At 43.5% G+C, this 15,045-nt stretch overlaps 1 protein-coding gene across 9 annotated transcripts in view; it reads right to left on the minus strand.

Annotated features, from left to right (window-relative positions):
* The window catches only part of LOC142564100 (uncharacterized), a 136,673-nt gene that overhangs the window by 75,087 nt on the left and 46,541 nt on the right, over positions 1-15,045 (minus strand). The window lies entirely within an intron of this gene.

A 15,045-nucleotide genomic window follows, 5' to 3' on the forward strand; every position in this document is an offset into this window, starting at 1 on the left:
TTTCCCCGAGTGCTTTTGCAATATTCCCTGAGTGAAACAGAACTTTGTTTTATGTCGAGGCAGGCTCACACCATGTTGCCCAATGCTATCACTCTCTAGTAAGCATGTTAAAAAATAAAAATGACTTAATCCAGTTTGAATAGTAAGGAGTAGCGCTCATTTTATTTAAAAAAGAAAACAGAAGGAATAAGGGGTTAGTAGACTGCACAGTGAATAAAATACCTTCGAAAAGAATGGCAAAACCGACTGCAAATCGAGTTGAACATTCTCAAGTACGAATAAGAAGGAAATGCATACCGAATGAAATATTTTCGAATATGAACTATTTCTATCAACTGATAGCAAGCTCATTGGTATGAGGCCCGAACTTTGTCACAAATGAGATTCTCTCTCAACAGCTGGTAATTAAGTCAACCTCAACTGTCCTGACATACTCTCAGCCCCTTACAATGCTTCAGTGTTGCACTTCACTGATTTAAAAATTTTATTTCGGGTTGGATGTGGGAAACCTGCATCTCAGCATCAGCCAACACTTTATTTTTATTTTTTTATTTTTCAAAGCTCCTTCAAAGAGGTGGCACGCTTCCTTTCCCGTTCATTCTTTAATGTGTAAGTACGTCCTTTCTGTTCTCGTTGACCTTCTACCGCGCGTTTTCCCCACGGACCACTTGAAGCATCCTCTTGGTTAGTTGTACAGTCACCGTCCAATTTTTCGTTTTTCGAACTCCCTAGGGGCCGCGAGAACGTCCGAAAAACCGGCATTTCGAAAAAGGGAGGATGACAAAAAATTGAATGCATGCCTTTTACTGATCTTTGCCACAGACACACCAGAAAAAGCTCTGAAGGACTAACAGTACACTTATTAGGCATATCGGTGCTCGTACTGCGACAGGAGATGGCGGCTGCGCGTGTATAATTAAGGAATACGTACTGTGTCCCATGATAATTGCCCCTTCCCACGCTTGTTTTGCTTCGCCGCGTAACATTTCTGTAATGAGGCAAAGTTGACTTTCGGGACCCGGCATTATGCAACGCGCATGTGCTTTCCGAGCTCCGAGGCCAATCGCCAGTAGCAGAAAGGCGGAGTCGGTGCCATTGCTGACAGCAGCGAATCCTTTCAATAAAAAAACACGGCACCAAACGGCAAGAAACTTAATAGCGAACGTCGAAGCTGCTACGATTGGCGTTTCTGCGGTGATAGCTAAGGCTACCAACGGATCTGCGTGAGAGCGCCGGTTCGAGGCGGCGAGATACTTAAAATCGAAGGTGGTAGCTTTGACTAATGCCGTTTCGGACCTGCGGTCACGGCAGAAAAGTACGGACAATCGGAGAGCGAAAGGTTCTTGCGTCCGAAATTTCAGACGTTCTTATACATTGACCGTATACGTGGTGGTGCCGCGAAGCCGTCGGACGTCTGGAAGTCGGTCGTTGACTGTACAATGGCAACTCCTCCAGCCGTCGAGACGGCGTCGACGACGATTCGTTACGATTCCTCTGTGTTTTACTCGAGCCAGCTAGCGTTACCGCGACCTAGCTTCGTTCCCTTTCGATAAAATTACAGCAAATTTTCCCTGATCAAAGCGAAAATTCCCTGAGCTTCCCCGAGCATTTCCAGACTATTCAAAATCCCTGAAAATTCCCGGTTTTCCCGGTTGGTAGACACCCTGTATTCAAGTACGAGGAGGCTTCTGCATGCTCCCTGACTTGACAACCATTGCTTCGCGAGCCTGAAGAGTGCAGTAAAAAAACGAACCAGGTGCATGCTGTAATGAGTAAAAACAAATGCTCCCTGTAGAATGGGAACTTATCTGTTTTCACATTTGCGAAACTACGGATTTCTCGCATAGCATGGCCATCATTATGGCTAGTATTGACGCCAACAAATTTTCATAATCTTTTTGCATGATCTGTCTTACAAACATTGTGAACTAGGAGCCAGGTGCATATTTTGTATATTTCAGGTATTTATTGCTCTCAGTATTTATACTTAACATAGGAAATTATTACTTCTATTCATGTTCCTGGGGGCATTTCTCTGAAGTTTTGCATAACAGTTCTCGAAAACTGTCTGATTAATTATGGCTGCTTTACATTCACTCAAAACACCAGTGATTACTGCGTCAGGCAATAAAACGTTAAAATATGAAAGCACTGAAAATGAGCACATTTCTAACAGTAACGAGAGAGTTAAGAAAAAGAAAACAAAAGAACTTTGACACTGCAGCGCTAGTTCTTTTTTTTTTTTTTTTTTTTCGTGTCATGCTTAGGGCATTCCGACGGAGCTCCAGCTTATGCTAGGGGAATTTCATACCGCGCATCGATGGGGACCACGTGACACTGGCAATGTAGGAAAGCATACCTGCAGCTCCGTTTATGTTTGCCTAGATGGCTGCTTAGTACGTTGCGAACATTCTTTCGATAATTCAAACCATTTGTCTAAAAATACTTTGTAAATGAACATGTTTTCGACTGTTAGTACATAATAATTTTGTGAAAATTTACAAGCATGCTACTAGCCCGTGAATGTGGCTGATGTGAACCGCTTCAGCTTTCATGCTGTGAATGACTGGGCATGCTTGCTGCTGTACAATGAATTCCCTTATCGGCATTGCCGTTGCATGTGTTATTAAACGTGGCCATGGTTTCATGTATACGCAATGCCTCATGACCTCGAGCGTACCGAAATCTTGGAAGAACGCTAACATAATCCTAATCCATAAGAAAGGGGACGCCAAAGACTTGAAAAATTATAGACCGATCAGCTTACTGTCCGTTGCCTACAAAGTATTTACTAAGGTAATTGCAAATAGAATCAGGAACACCTTAGACTTCTGTCAACCAAAGGACCAGGCAGGATTCCGTAAAGGCTACTCAACAATAGACCATATTCACACTATCAATCAAGTGATAGAGAAATGTGCAGAATATAACCAACCCTTATATATAGCTTTCATTGATTACGAGAAAGCGTTTGATTCAGTCGAAACCTCAGCAGTCATGGAGGCATTACGGAATCAGGGTGTAGATGAGCCATATGTAAAAATACTGGAAAATATCTATAGCGGCTCCACAGCCACCGTAGTCCTCCATAAAGCAAGCAACAAAATCCCAATAAAGAAAGGCGTCAGGCAGGGAGATACGATATCTCCAATGCTATTCACAGCATGTTTACAGGAGGTATTCCGAGACCTGGATTGGGAAGAATTGGGGATAAAAGTTAATGGAGAATACCTTAGTAACTTGCGATTCGCTGATGATATTGCCTTGCTTAGTAACTCAGGGGACCAATTGCAATGCATGCTCAATGACCTGGAGAGGCAACGCAGAAGAGTGGGTCTAAAAATTAATATGCAGAAAACTAAAGTAATGCTTAACAGTCTCGGGAGAGAACAGCAATTTACAATAGGCAGCGAGGCACTGGAAGTCGTAAGGGAATACATCTACTTAGGGCAGGTAGTGACGGCGGATCCGGATGATGAGACGGAAATAATCAGAAGAATAAGAATGGGCTGGAGTGCGTTTGGCAGGCAGTCCCAAATCATGAACAGCAGGTTGCCATTATCCCTGAAGAGAAAAGTATATAATAGCTGTGTCTTACCAGTACTCACCTACGGGGCAGAAACCTGGAGGCTTACGAAAAGGGTTCTACTCAAATTGAGGACGACACAACGAGCTATGGAAAGAAGAATGATAGGTGTAACGTTAAGGGATAAGAAAAGAGCAGATTGGGTGAGGGAACAAACGCGAGTTAATGACATCTTAGTTGAAATCAGGAAAAAGAAATGGGCATGGGCAGGACATGTAATGAGGAGGGAAGATAACCGATGGTCATTAAGGGTTACGGACTGGATCCCAAGGGAAGGGAAGCGTAGCAGGGGGCGGCAGAAAGTTAGGTGGGCGGATGAGATTAAGAAGTTTGCAGGGACGGCATGGCCACAATTAGTACATGACCGGGGTTGTTGGAGAAGTATGGGAGAGGCCTTTGCCCTGCAGTGGGCGTAACCAGGCTGATGATGATGATGATTATGATGGTTTCATGGTAAGTTATCAACCTATACGTTTCCAATGTGAGATCCTTTCACACATTATCAGTCTTGGTCAGCACAAACATGTTCATGCACTTCGCTCTTTCATTTGTTTGGGGAGGTGGGACTAGTCAAGCTGCCGTTATGCAGCTTTTATCCTGCCATCCCTACCGCTTTGTATATATCAGTGTACTTATGTGGTAAATAAACTTCTCCTTCTTCTTCTTCTTCTTCTTCATTAAATGAGACAGACACCGTGGCCACCATATGGCCAAAAATTTGAGGAGAGGCCTCTAGTGGTGTGCTTTAAAAATGTTTACTGCCATTGTGATGCAGTAACTCACGGATTGCAGTGCACATTTGCATCGAAGGAATTCCCGTTAGCAAAAACTATGCGCCTTGTTTCAAACACTGTATGTCCTTTTGATGCTAGTAAGCATTAGGTGAAAAAAAAAAACATTATTTGGCAGAAGCAGTTAACCCTTTAAATGACTATGAAATGAATGTCCTTAGACTCACATATGCCTTATGTGCCGGTACGGTGTTCCTCCCAAGCAATGCACAGCCAATTTGAAGCTTTTGCATACATCTTACAACACCTACTCATGACGCCGTAAGCAAAACAATATGCACAAATAAAATGAATTGAGTGATCTAAATTGTTATTAAAGGCACTGTGAAATAATTTCGATGATTTTGTACAAATGTACAGAGCCTTTAGAGTAGGTCCTTCTGATCATTAAGTGACAAAATTTAAGTGCTCCCCGTAAAGTGTGTACTTTATTACAAGGTCTTAAAACATGCTTTGCTAACAATCGCAGTGGTGCCTCTGCTTAAAAGTTTTCAGCTGCCCTGTCACAATATACATAACAGGTGCATGTGACTTCAATCGAATGAGCTACATGATTGGTTGCCCACTTTGCATCATTGATAATTTTTCCAACTTTATGGTGAACAAATGTTGTTTGTAATATCTGGAATGTTTAATTGGCTTCTATAAAGAAAGTAACACCTGACCTGTGGCATTGTGCCTAGCTATAAAGAAAATAACAGAAAGAGAATACACAACAACAATTTATCGCTACACTGAAGCATTTCCGGCACACAGCAAGTGTCGTCTGCTTGTGTTACAACGTGCTCCATATTGACGTGAGCTGTGCGGTGAGTGTTGGTCTTGAGGTGTTTTTTTCACGAGGACCATGAATCGCGCTTGCTACATTGTGGCTGCAAATCTAGGAAGTGGTGACTTGTCAAGCTGTGACATTGTGTCCTACTGCAAAGCAATAGGTGAGTGAAGTGGCTGCAGTGCATCAGCCTGTTGGTATCCAAACAGTGCCAGGATCTATGCATTTGTGGCCATCACTTCATGCCGGAGGATTACTACCACAATGAAGAGTTTTAGAGTGTCCATTATTCCGGTAAATGCAGACGGACTGGGTGTTTTGCTGGGTGTGCTGAGGTGCAAATGTGAGAGGCCTGCAGGGTGCAGCCACCCGTTGATGCATAGCTCAACCAGACAAACACAGAGCTAATATAGCAGTAACTGAGTGCATTCTACTTTACTGCCAGTGGAAATTTTTGGCAGCAGCATAATCATGAATTGTCTTTTTAAATGTTTGAAATGTTTTACACTTCGTTACAGCAATATTAGCTCCTCTGCGCCACCAGGTAAGTGGCTGCCCTGTGCAGGCTTCTCCCATTTACACCTTCACCTATTTGCCAGAACACCCAGCTCGCGTGCATTTACCGGTATACTGGACACGCTTGATGCTGCGACGTAATTTTCGCAACTCACGTGGCTAGAGGAGAGGTTGGAGAGGCTTCACAGGCTGGCTCCAAGACACCGGAAGTAGACGACATGACATCACATCATGACGCAGAGCCCGTGAAGGTGGAGCTCAGCCCCGTTGGTTCAGCAAATGATATAATAATAATAATAATATCTGGGGTTTTACGTGCCAAAACCACTTTCTGATTATGAGGCACGCCGTAGTGGAGGACTCCGGAAATTTTTACCACCTGGGGTTCTTTAACGTGCACCTAAATCTAAGCACACGGGTGTTTTCGCATTTCGCCCCCATCGAAATGCGGCCGCCGTGGCCGGGATTCGATCCCGCGACCTCGTGCTCAGCAGCCCAACACCATAGCCACTGAGCAACCACGGCGGGTGGTTCAGCAAATGAGTTGAGAGGAAAAGAACGGCTAGGGAGGAGGGTAACTTGTAGTTGTTCATAGCGCCATTAATATGAGACACTTCACTTAACTTGTGCCATGAATGTTTTACTGTAGCTGTACAATACACATCTACAAAATTTGTCCAAACCATCTCAGGGACACTTTAACCAAGCAAGGAGAGCTCATTTAGTCTACCAGCAGGAATATTCGCTTGCCTCCTGTCATACACGTGTTCGCATCTCACAGCATAAGCATGAAGATATGGAGATCATAGGCCCTCAACAAAACACAAACACAATTTCACGGGTGCGCTAATGTGACTGTGCAAGAGTGCATCGGAATGTAGATTAGAATGACATGATACTCAACGTATGACTGCTGCAATTCCCAACATCCTGAGAATGAAGTTGACAAAACCCATGCCATTTACCCACTTCCTCTAAGACTGGCCTAAATGCAAACCATTGGTGATTGGGTGCAATTTGAGACATTTTTATGGTTCTGGTGCAGCTTGGTGCAGCCAGTCGCAAATGTAGCATTTTGGCACAACTGGTGCGGCTGTACCATTCCTAGAAGCTGCTTTCTGGCGCAGGTGGGTGCATAATCACGTGCATACCTGCCAACTTTAAACTTTGGAAATGGTACGGTCCAAGCCCCAAAATACAAAATTTTGGTTCAAAATACTAAAAATTGCTTTGGTACTTAAGATGTGGATCATTTATTAAAATATTTTGCAGCTTTCGTTCTGTAGGAAAGCTGTAAACAGGCACACTCTATATTTGCAGCTAGATGATCTGCGTCACAGATAGAAATATTCATGAGGTTTATTCTTGAAACATTCACGCAACAGCACCTGAAAATGTGGTTGCAGTTATACAAGGGTTCAGTGGAGCGGGTGGCGCTGCTGTGGGTATGTGTCCAAATAATTGAGTGAGACCGTGAAATCTGGCTTTTAAAAATTGGTCGATTACAGTATTTGAATTTTTAAAATTAGATACTGCCCTAAGCTGCACGCAAATAAAGAATTTGTAAAACCACTAGCGTCTATATGAAAATCGTAAACATGCTACAAATTTCAGACATTTTACAATAAAGTTGTCAAAGTTGGCAGCTATGCGCATAGTATTTTTCATGTCTTGTGGGCTTTGTTTTTCAGCTGGAAAAATTAAGCACACTAACTGTATTTTGCTGCAACCATACTAACTCAACGTTTCTTATAATTGCCTACAACTTAATTGATGTCAATTAGGATAGTAATTAATGAGCTATGTCAATTATCTAATTTAGTTGTAAAAAATTACTGGCGGCTTCTAAACTCAGCTGTGAAGAATATCTATTTAGTTTCATTTTCACATTTTTTTAAAGCTCCATCCATGTTAGCTAGGACCCCCCACTGTATACTTTGATATTGAAAAAAAAAAAAAAACATTTTTTTTTGATGAAGATAAAAAGTGAACATGTGCAACACAGAGCCTTTTACGTAGATCAAAAAGAATAAGAAAACAAAACCTTGTAACTTAAGAAAAATAAATAAATCTGTACCAGGCATTTAAGTGTGTTGGCTGCAATAACAAAGCCAAGGAGGACACAGTGGGCATGCCCGGTGTGTGCCATTTGCTCGATTTCCATGTTTTGCGGCGACAGTCTACCAGTGGCGGCTCCACTTGAGTTTTCTGAATAAATAGTTTACCTACGAATGGTGACCGAGTGCATTTCTCCATTCTCAGCAGATCTACATGAAGAGGAATACAGGCTAAAGAAAAATGTACAGATGTAAAGCTATAATTCTTTCCCACAAAGCGAAACTGATAACTTGCTCATCATCATCATCATCATCCTGTTTTGTGTCCACTGCAGGACGAAGGCCCCTCCCTGCGATCTCCAATTACCCCTGTCCTGCGCCAACCGATTCCAACTAGCGCCCGCGAATTTCCTAATTTCATTGCTCCACCTAGCCTTCTGTCCTCCTTGATTGCATTTTCCTTCTGTTGGTACCCATTCTGTAACCCTAATGGTCCAACGGTTATCTAACTGGTGCATTACATGACCTGCCCAGCTCCATTTTTTCCTCTTGATGTCAATTGGAACATCGTCTATACCCGTTTGCTCTCCGATCCAAACCGCTCTCTTTCTGTCTCTTAACATTATGCCTAGCAATCTTCGTTCCATCGCTCTTTGCGCGGTTCTTAATTTGTTCTCAAGCTTCTTTGTCAGTGTCCAAGTCTCTGCCCCATATGTCAGCACTGGAAAAATGCACTGATTGTACTCCTTCCTTTTCAATGATAATGGTAAGCTTCTAGTCAGGAGCTGACAATGTCTGCCGTATGCGATCCAACCCATTTTTATTCTTCCATGAATTTCCTTCTCATGATCAGGGTTCCTTGTGATTAATTGACCTAGGTAAACATACTCTTTCACAAACTCTAGAGGTTGACTGATAATCCTTAACCCTTGTTCCTTTGCTCAGCTATTCATCATTATCTATGTCTTCTGCGTGTTAATCAACCCCACTCTTACACTCTCTCTGTTAAGGTCATCAATCATTTGTTGCAACTCGTCTGCATTGTTGCTGAATAGAACAATGTTATCGGCAAACCAAAGGTTGCTGAGATATTCGCTGTCGATCTTTACTCCTAAGCGTTCCCAGTTTAATAGCTTGAATACTTCTTCTAAGCATGCAGTGAATAGCATTGGAGAGATTGTGTCTCCCTGTCTGACCTTTTTCTTTAAAGGTATCTTCCTGCTTTCTTGTGTAGAATTAAGGCAGCTGTAGAACCTCTGTAGATATTTTCCAAGGTATTTACGTAAGTGTTCTGTACTCCTTGATTACGTAATGCCTCTATGACTGCTGATATCTCTACTGAGTCAAATGCTTTTTCGTAAACAATGAAAGCCATATAGAGAAGCTTATTGTACTCTGCCGATTTCTCGATAACCCAATTGATGACATGGATGTGATCCATTGTAGAGTATCCCTTCCTGAAGCCAGCCTGTTCCCTTGGTTGACTAAAGTCCAGTGTTGCCCTTATTCTAGTGGAGATTATTTTGGTAAATACTTTATATAATATTGGGAGTAAGCTAATGGGCCTATTAGCGATGGGCCTATTAGCGATGAGATAATGGGCCTAACTAGCGATGAGGTCAGGAGGGACTAAAAGGCCCTCCTGACCTCATCGCTAGTTGTAGGAGGAGTTTCTGTATCCTGTTCATTACTGCTTCGAATGGAGGTATCCTGACTCCTCTGGGCACTGTACAGGTCAGTATAGACTTCCGCTGCTTTTACTATACAGTCGCCGACCGTTTATTCGGACCTCACGGGGACTGCGAAAATGTCCGAATAAACAGGTGTCCGAAAAAGCAGATTAAGAAAAAAAAAATGAAATCCTTTATTTCCACGCACTTATTCGGGCTCGGCAGTAGCCTTGGAAGAAATCGTGAATGCGGCGTTGCACGCTGTTCCGTTTACGCGCAATCAGATAAGCCTGAATCTCGGAGAGGGTCGTACGGTCACTATTGGCGGCTGAAAGCACAGTCACTGCTTGTACACGCTCCGCATGCGACGGCAGCGTAGCACATGGTGCGTCATCTTCCGACTCGGAGTCATCGTCCGGCGGTGCAGCAGAAACCTAACGAATGATCTTGCCGTCGTCGAGTTCTGCGCATGTCAATACAGCAGTGTCAGCACCTATGAAGCTGTCAAATGAGACGGTGTCCGGAATCGCAATGCCACCACTGCGCAGGTCTCGGCAGAACATTTTCCGCGTCAGTAGGGAGTACATCGGAAGGCGACAAATCTTAGGCCTCCCGGCACCCGCTTGCCGGCATTCCCCAGCGCAGTCTGCGCGGGCACTGTCGGCGCCATTAGACCCTTGACGCGATGTTTACGTATGCCGCGTTGGATCACCGAAACCTCGACACAGCACACAAAGCAAACACCACCGTGCCGACACCAGTCGCACAAACGAAAAACGCGGCCTGCTCGCAGCGTCTTGCGCGAGGAAACAAATCAGCTGCTGGATTGTCTTGACATGGCTTAACAAGCTGAAACCGGAACTGCTGCAGAGCCGCTCTATCTGACCAGGCAGAAACGATGATGATGAGCGGGGATTTCTAGTAGCGCCACTTCGTGGGGCAGCAAGGAAGCTTTGTTCAAAACAAAAATGGCGTTCAGCAAGTCGAACCATGCACGGGTCAGAGTCGGTGCATGGTGCTCTCGACCGAGTTAGCTAAAGGAGTGTCCGAAAAATCAGACGAGAGGTTGCAAAGTGTCCGAACTTTCGGCAGTTGTTATACATTATGGTCTATGGGGAGAATGGCGGTGCCGCGAAGCTGACCGAATAATCGGGCATGTCTTTGGAGTCCGGAAAATCGGTCGGCGACTGTATCTTCGAGGTTGCTGATATTGCCCTGCTTATCTTTCAATGCATACATTGATTATTCCTATGCCAAGTTTTTTTTCTCACCGAATTCAGGCTGCGTTCATTTTTTACGGCTTCTTCAGTCTTTCTCACGTTATAGCTTCGAATATCCCTTATTTTCGCTTTATTGATCAGTTTTGACAGTTCCGCGAATTCTACCCTATCTCTTGAGTTGGACACTTTCATTTTTTGTTGTTGCTTTATTAGGTCCTTTGTTACTTGGGAGAGCTTGCCTACTGGTTGCTTTGGTGCCATGCCTCCCACTTCAATTGCTGCCTCTGGAGCCAACCTAGTTACGGTATCATTCATTAGCTCTATGTCATCATAATCATCTCTGTTCTAAAGCAGCATATTTGTTTGCAAGTACCAGCCTGAATCTGTCTGCTTTTACCCTTACTGCCTCTAGTTTGACTTGTTTCTTCTTGACCAATTTAGCTCTTTCTCTCTTCAAATTTTCTTCAATACACTGGTCTAGTTCCTTTTCAGTATATGAGGCCTCCATTATATAAGTTAGAACAAAATGTAAAAAAAAGAAAGGTATGATCAATCTCTGTTAGTTTGTCACAGAGGATAATCAGGAGGTGTCAGGAATGTCTATTCAGGCAGTATTTGCATCTTTGAGTAGAACTAGATGGTGAGAAAAGCAAAAAACAATGCCTTTTTGTAAGATGGAATTGCAGACATATGTGAAACCCATTGACGTATGTGGAGCCCCTTCTCCTTTAAAAAAAGCTGCTGTTATAAAGCTAGAACAAAATCAACAACAGCAAAACACAATCATCATCATCATCAGCCTAGTTACGCCCACTGCAGGGCAAAGGCCTCTCCCATATTTCTCCAACAACCCCGGTCATGTACTAATTGTGGCCATGCCGTCCCTGCAAACTTCTTAATCTCATCCACCCACCTCTCTTTCTGCCGCCCCCTGTTACGCTTCCCTTCCCTTGGAATTCAGTCCGTAACCCTTAATGACCATCGGTTATCTTCCCTCCTCATTACATGTCCTGCCCATGCCCATTTCTTTTTCTTGATTTCAACTAAGATGTCATTAACTCGCGTTTGTTCCCTCACCCAATCTGCTCTTTTCTTATCCCTTAACGTTACACCAATCATTCTTCTTTCCATAGCTCGTTGCGTCGTCCTCAATTTCAGCAGAACCCTTTTCGTAAGCCTCCAGGTTTCTGCCCCATATGTGAGTACTGGTAACACACAGCTGTTATACACTTTCCTTTTGAGGGATAGTGGCAACCTGCTGTTCATGATTTGAGAATGCCTGCCAAATGCACCCCAGCCCATTCTTATTCTTCTGGTTATTTCAGTCTCATGATCCGGATCCGTGGTCACTACCTGCCCTAAGTAAATGTATTCCCTTACCACTTCCAGTGCCTCGCTACCTATCGTAAACTGCTGTTCTCTTGCGAGACTGTTAAACATTACTTTAGTTTTCTGCAGATTAATTTTCAGACCCACCCTTCTGCTTTGCCTCTCCAGGTCAGTGAGCATACATTGCAATTGGTCTCCTGAGTTACTAAGCAAGGCAATATCATCAGCGAATCGCAAGTTGCTAAGGTATTCTCTATCAACTTTTATCCCCAATTCTTCCCACTCCAGGTCTCGGAATACCTCCTGTAAACATGCTGTGAATAGCATTGGAGAGATCGTATCTCCCTGTCTGACGCCTTTCTTTATTGGGATTTTGTTGCTTTCTTTGTGGAGGACTACAGTGGCTGTGGAGCCGCTATAGATATATTCCAGTATTTTTACATATGGCTCATCTACACCCTGATTCCGTAATGCCTCCATGACTGCTGAGGTTTCGACTGAATCAAACGCTTTCTCGTAATCAATGAAAGCTATATATAAGGGTTGGTTATATTCTGCACATTTCTCTATCACTTGATTGATAGTGTGAATATGGTCTATTGTTGAGTAGCCTTTACGGAATCCTGCCTGGTCCTTTGGTTGACAGAAGTCTAAGGCGTTCCTGATCCTATTTGCGATTACCTTAGTAAATACTTTGTAGGCAACGGACAGTAAGCTGATCGGTCTATAATTTTTCAAGTCTTTGGCGTCCCCTTTCTTATGGATTAGGATTATGTTAGCGTTCTTCCAAGACTCCAGTACGCTCGAGGTTATGAGGCATTGCGTATACAGGGTGGCCAGTTTCTCTAGAACAATCTGACCACCATCCTTCAACAAATCTGCTGTTACCTGATCCTCCCCAGCTGCCTTCCCCCTTTGCATAGCTCCTAAGGCTTTCTTTACTTCTTCTGGCGTTACCTGTGGGATTTCGAATACCTCTAGGCTATTCTCTCTTCCACTATCGTCGTGGGTGCCACTGGTACTGTATAAATCTCTATAGAACTCCTGAGCCACTTGAACTATCTCATCCATATTAGTAACGATATTGCCGGCTTTGTCTCTTAACGCACACATCTGATTCTTGCCTATTCCTAGTTTCTTCTTCACTGTTTTTAGGCTTCCTCCGTTCCTGAGAGCCTGTTCAATTCTATCCATATTATAGTTCCTGATGTCCGCTGTCTTACGCTTGTTGATTAACTTCGAAAGTTCTGCCAGTTCTATTCTAGCTGTAGGGTTAGAGGCTTTCATACAGTGGCGTTTCTTGATCAGATCTTTCGTCTCCCGCGATAGCTTACTGGTTTCCTGTCTAACGGCGTTACCACCGACTTCTATTGCGCACTCCTTAATGATGCCCATGAGATTGTCGTTCATTTCTTCAACACTAAGATCCTCTTCCTGAGTTAAAGCCGAATACCTGTTCTGTAGCTTGATCCGGAATTCCTCTAGTTTCCCTCTTACCGCTAACTCATTGATTGGCTTCTTGTGTACCAGTTTCTTCCATTCCCTCCTCAAGTCTAGGCTAATTCGAGTTCTTACCATCCTATGGTCACTGCAGCGTACCTTGCCGAGCACGTCTACATCTTGTATGATGCCAGGGTTCGCGCAGAGTGTAAAGTCGATTTCATTTCTAGTCTCACCATTTGGGCTCCTCCACGTCCACTTTCGACTAACCCGCTTGCGGAAAAAGGTGTTCATTATCCGCATATTATTCTGTTCTGCAAACTCTACTAATAATTCTCCTCTGCTATTCCTAGAGCCTATGCCATATTCCCCCACTGACTTGTCTCCAGCCTGCTTCTTGCCTACTCTGGCATTGAAGTCGCCCATCAGTATAGTGTATTTTGTTTTGACTTTACCCATCGCCGATTCCACGTCTTCATAAAAGCTTTCGACTTCCTGGTCATCATGACTGCATGTAGGGGCATATACTTGTACCACCTTCAATTTGTACCTCTTATTAAGTTTCACAACAAGACCTGCCACCCTCTCGTTAATGCTATAGAATTCCTGTATGTTACCAGCTATTTCCTTATTAATCAGGAATCCGACTCCTAGTTCTCGTCTCTCTGCTAAGCCCCGGTAACACAGTGCATGCCCGCTTTTTAGCACTGTATATGCTTCTTTTGTCCTCCTAACCTCACTGAGCCCTATTATATCCCATTTACTACCCTCTAATTCCTCCAATAACACTGCTAGACTCGCCTCACTAGATAACGTTCTAACGTTAAACGTTGCCAGGTTCAGATTCCAATGGCGGCCTGTCCGGAGCCAGGTATTCTTAGCACCCTCTGCAGCGTCACAGATCTGACTGCCGCCGTGGTCAGTTGCTTCACGGCTGCTGGGGACTGAGGGCCGGGGTTCGATTGTTGTATTCATATAGGAGGTGATTTACAATAGCTGATTTTAAAAAATACCAGCAATCCTGTAAAGAAATAGCAATGATTGTACCCAATTCTAACCCATCCCCTCATGAAAGACCAGAACTTTATTTCAGGATAAAGACCAAAGATACGTCAGCTTGTAAGGGAAAACTAAATAAAGATGAGCATTGAGCCTTGTTTTAATACCTTAAGCAACGGCAAAACAAATCGCCAGGCAGAAAAAGTTTAGGCTCGTGTGCCAAATTCAACACTCCTAAAGTGTTCCCCTGTCTCCTGTTTCATCATGTTCATTTTGTTTCCTTCACTCTTTCTGAATTGCGCTAATTCATGTAAATGTTAAAGCTCACCTGTTTTAATGTTTCAGTTTGCTGTAGACCTCTCTTACATGTTTAATACTGCTGCTTTTGCAAATTACTTAAGACTAATGTCTGCCTCACTGTGTTCTTTATACCATGGGTTTAATGTCACAGGTATAAGAAGTGCTTTAAAGATGAGGGATGAGGGAAGGCTCGTATGGCAATCGCTCATTGCTGAAGCAATCAGCTGCCTTGCCCCACTCAATTTCCAAAGCCATCGCTGACTGGACATTGCGGCCGAATCTTCAAAGTTCCAGTAGCCAAAGTATGAAGTCTATATATCTTTAGCAATTGCTGTCAGTTTCACGGAATTTGATCGTCTAAAGCT

The sequence above is a fragment of the Dermacentor variabilis genome, chromosome 1, assembly GCF_050947875.1.
Source record: "Dermacentor variabilis isolate Ectoservices chromosome 1, ASM5094787v1, whole genome shotgun sequence".
Lineage (NCBI taxonomy): Eukaryota > Metazoa > Arthropoda > Arachnida > Ixodida > Ixodidae > Dermacentor > Dermacentor variabilis.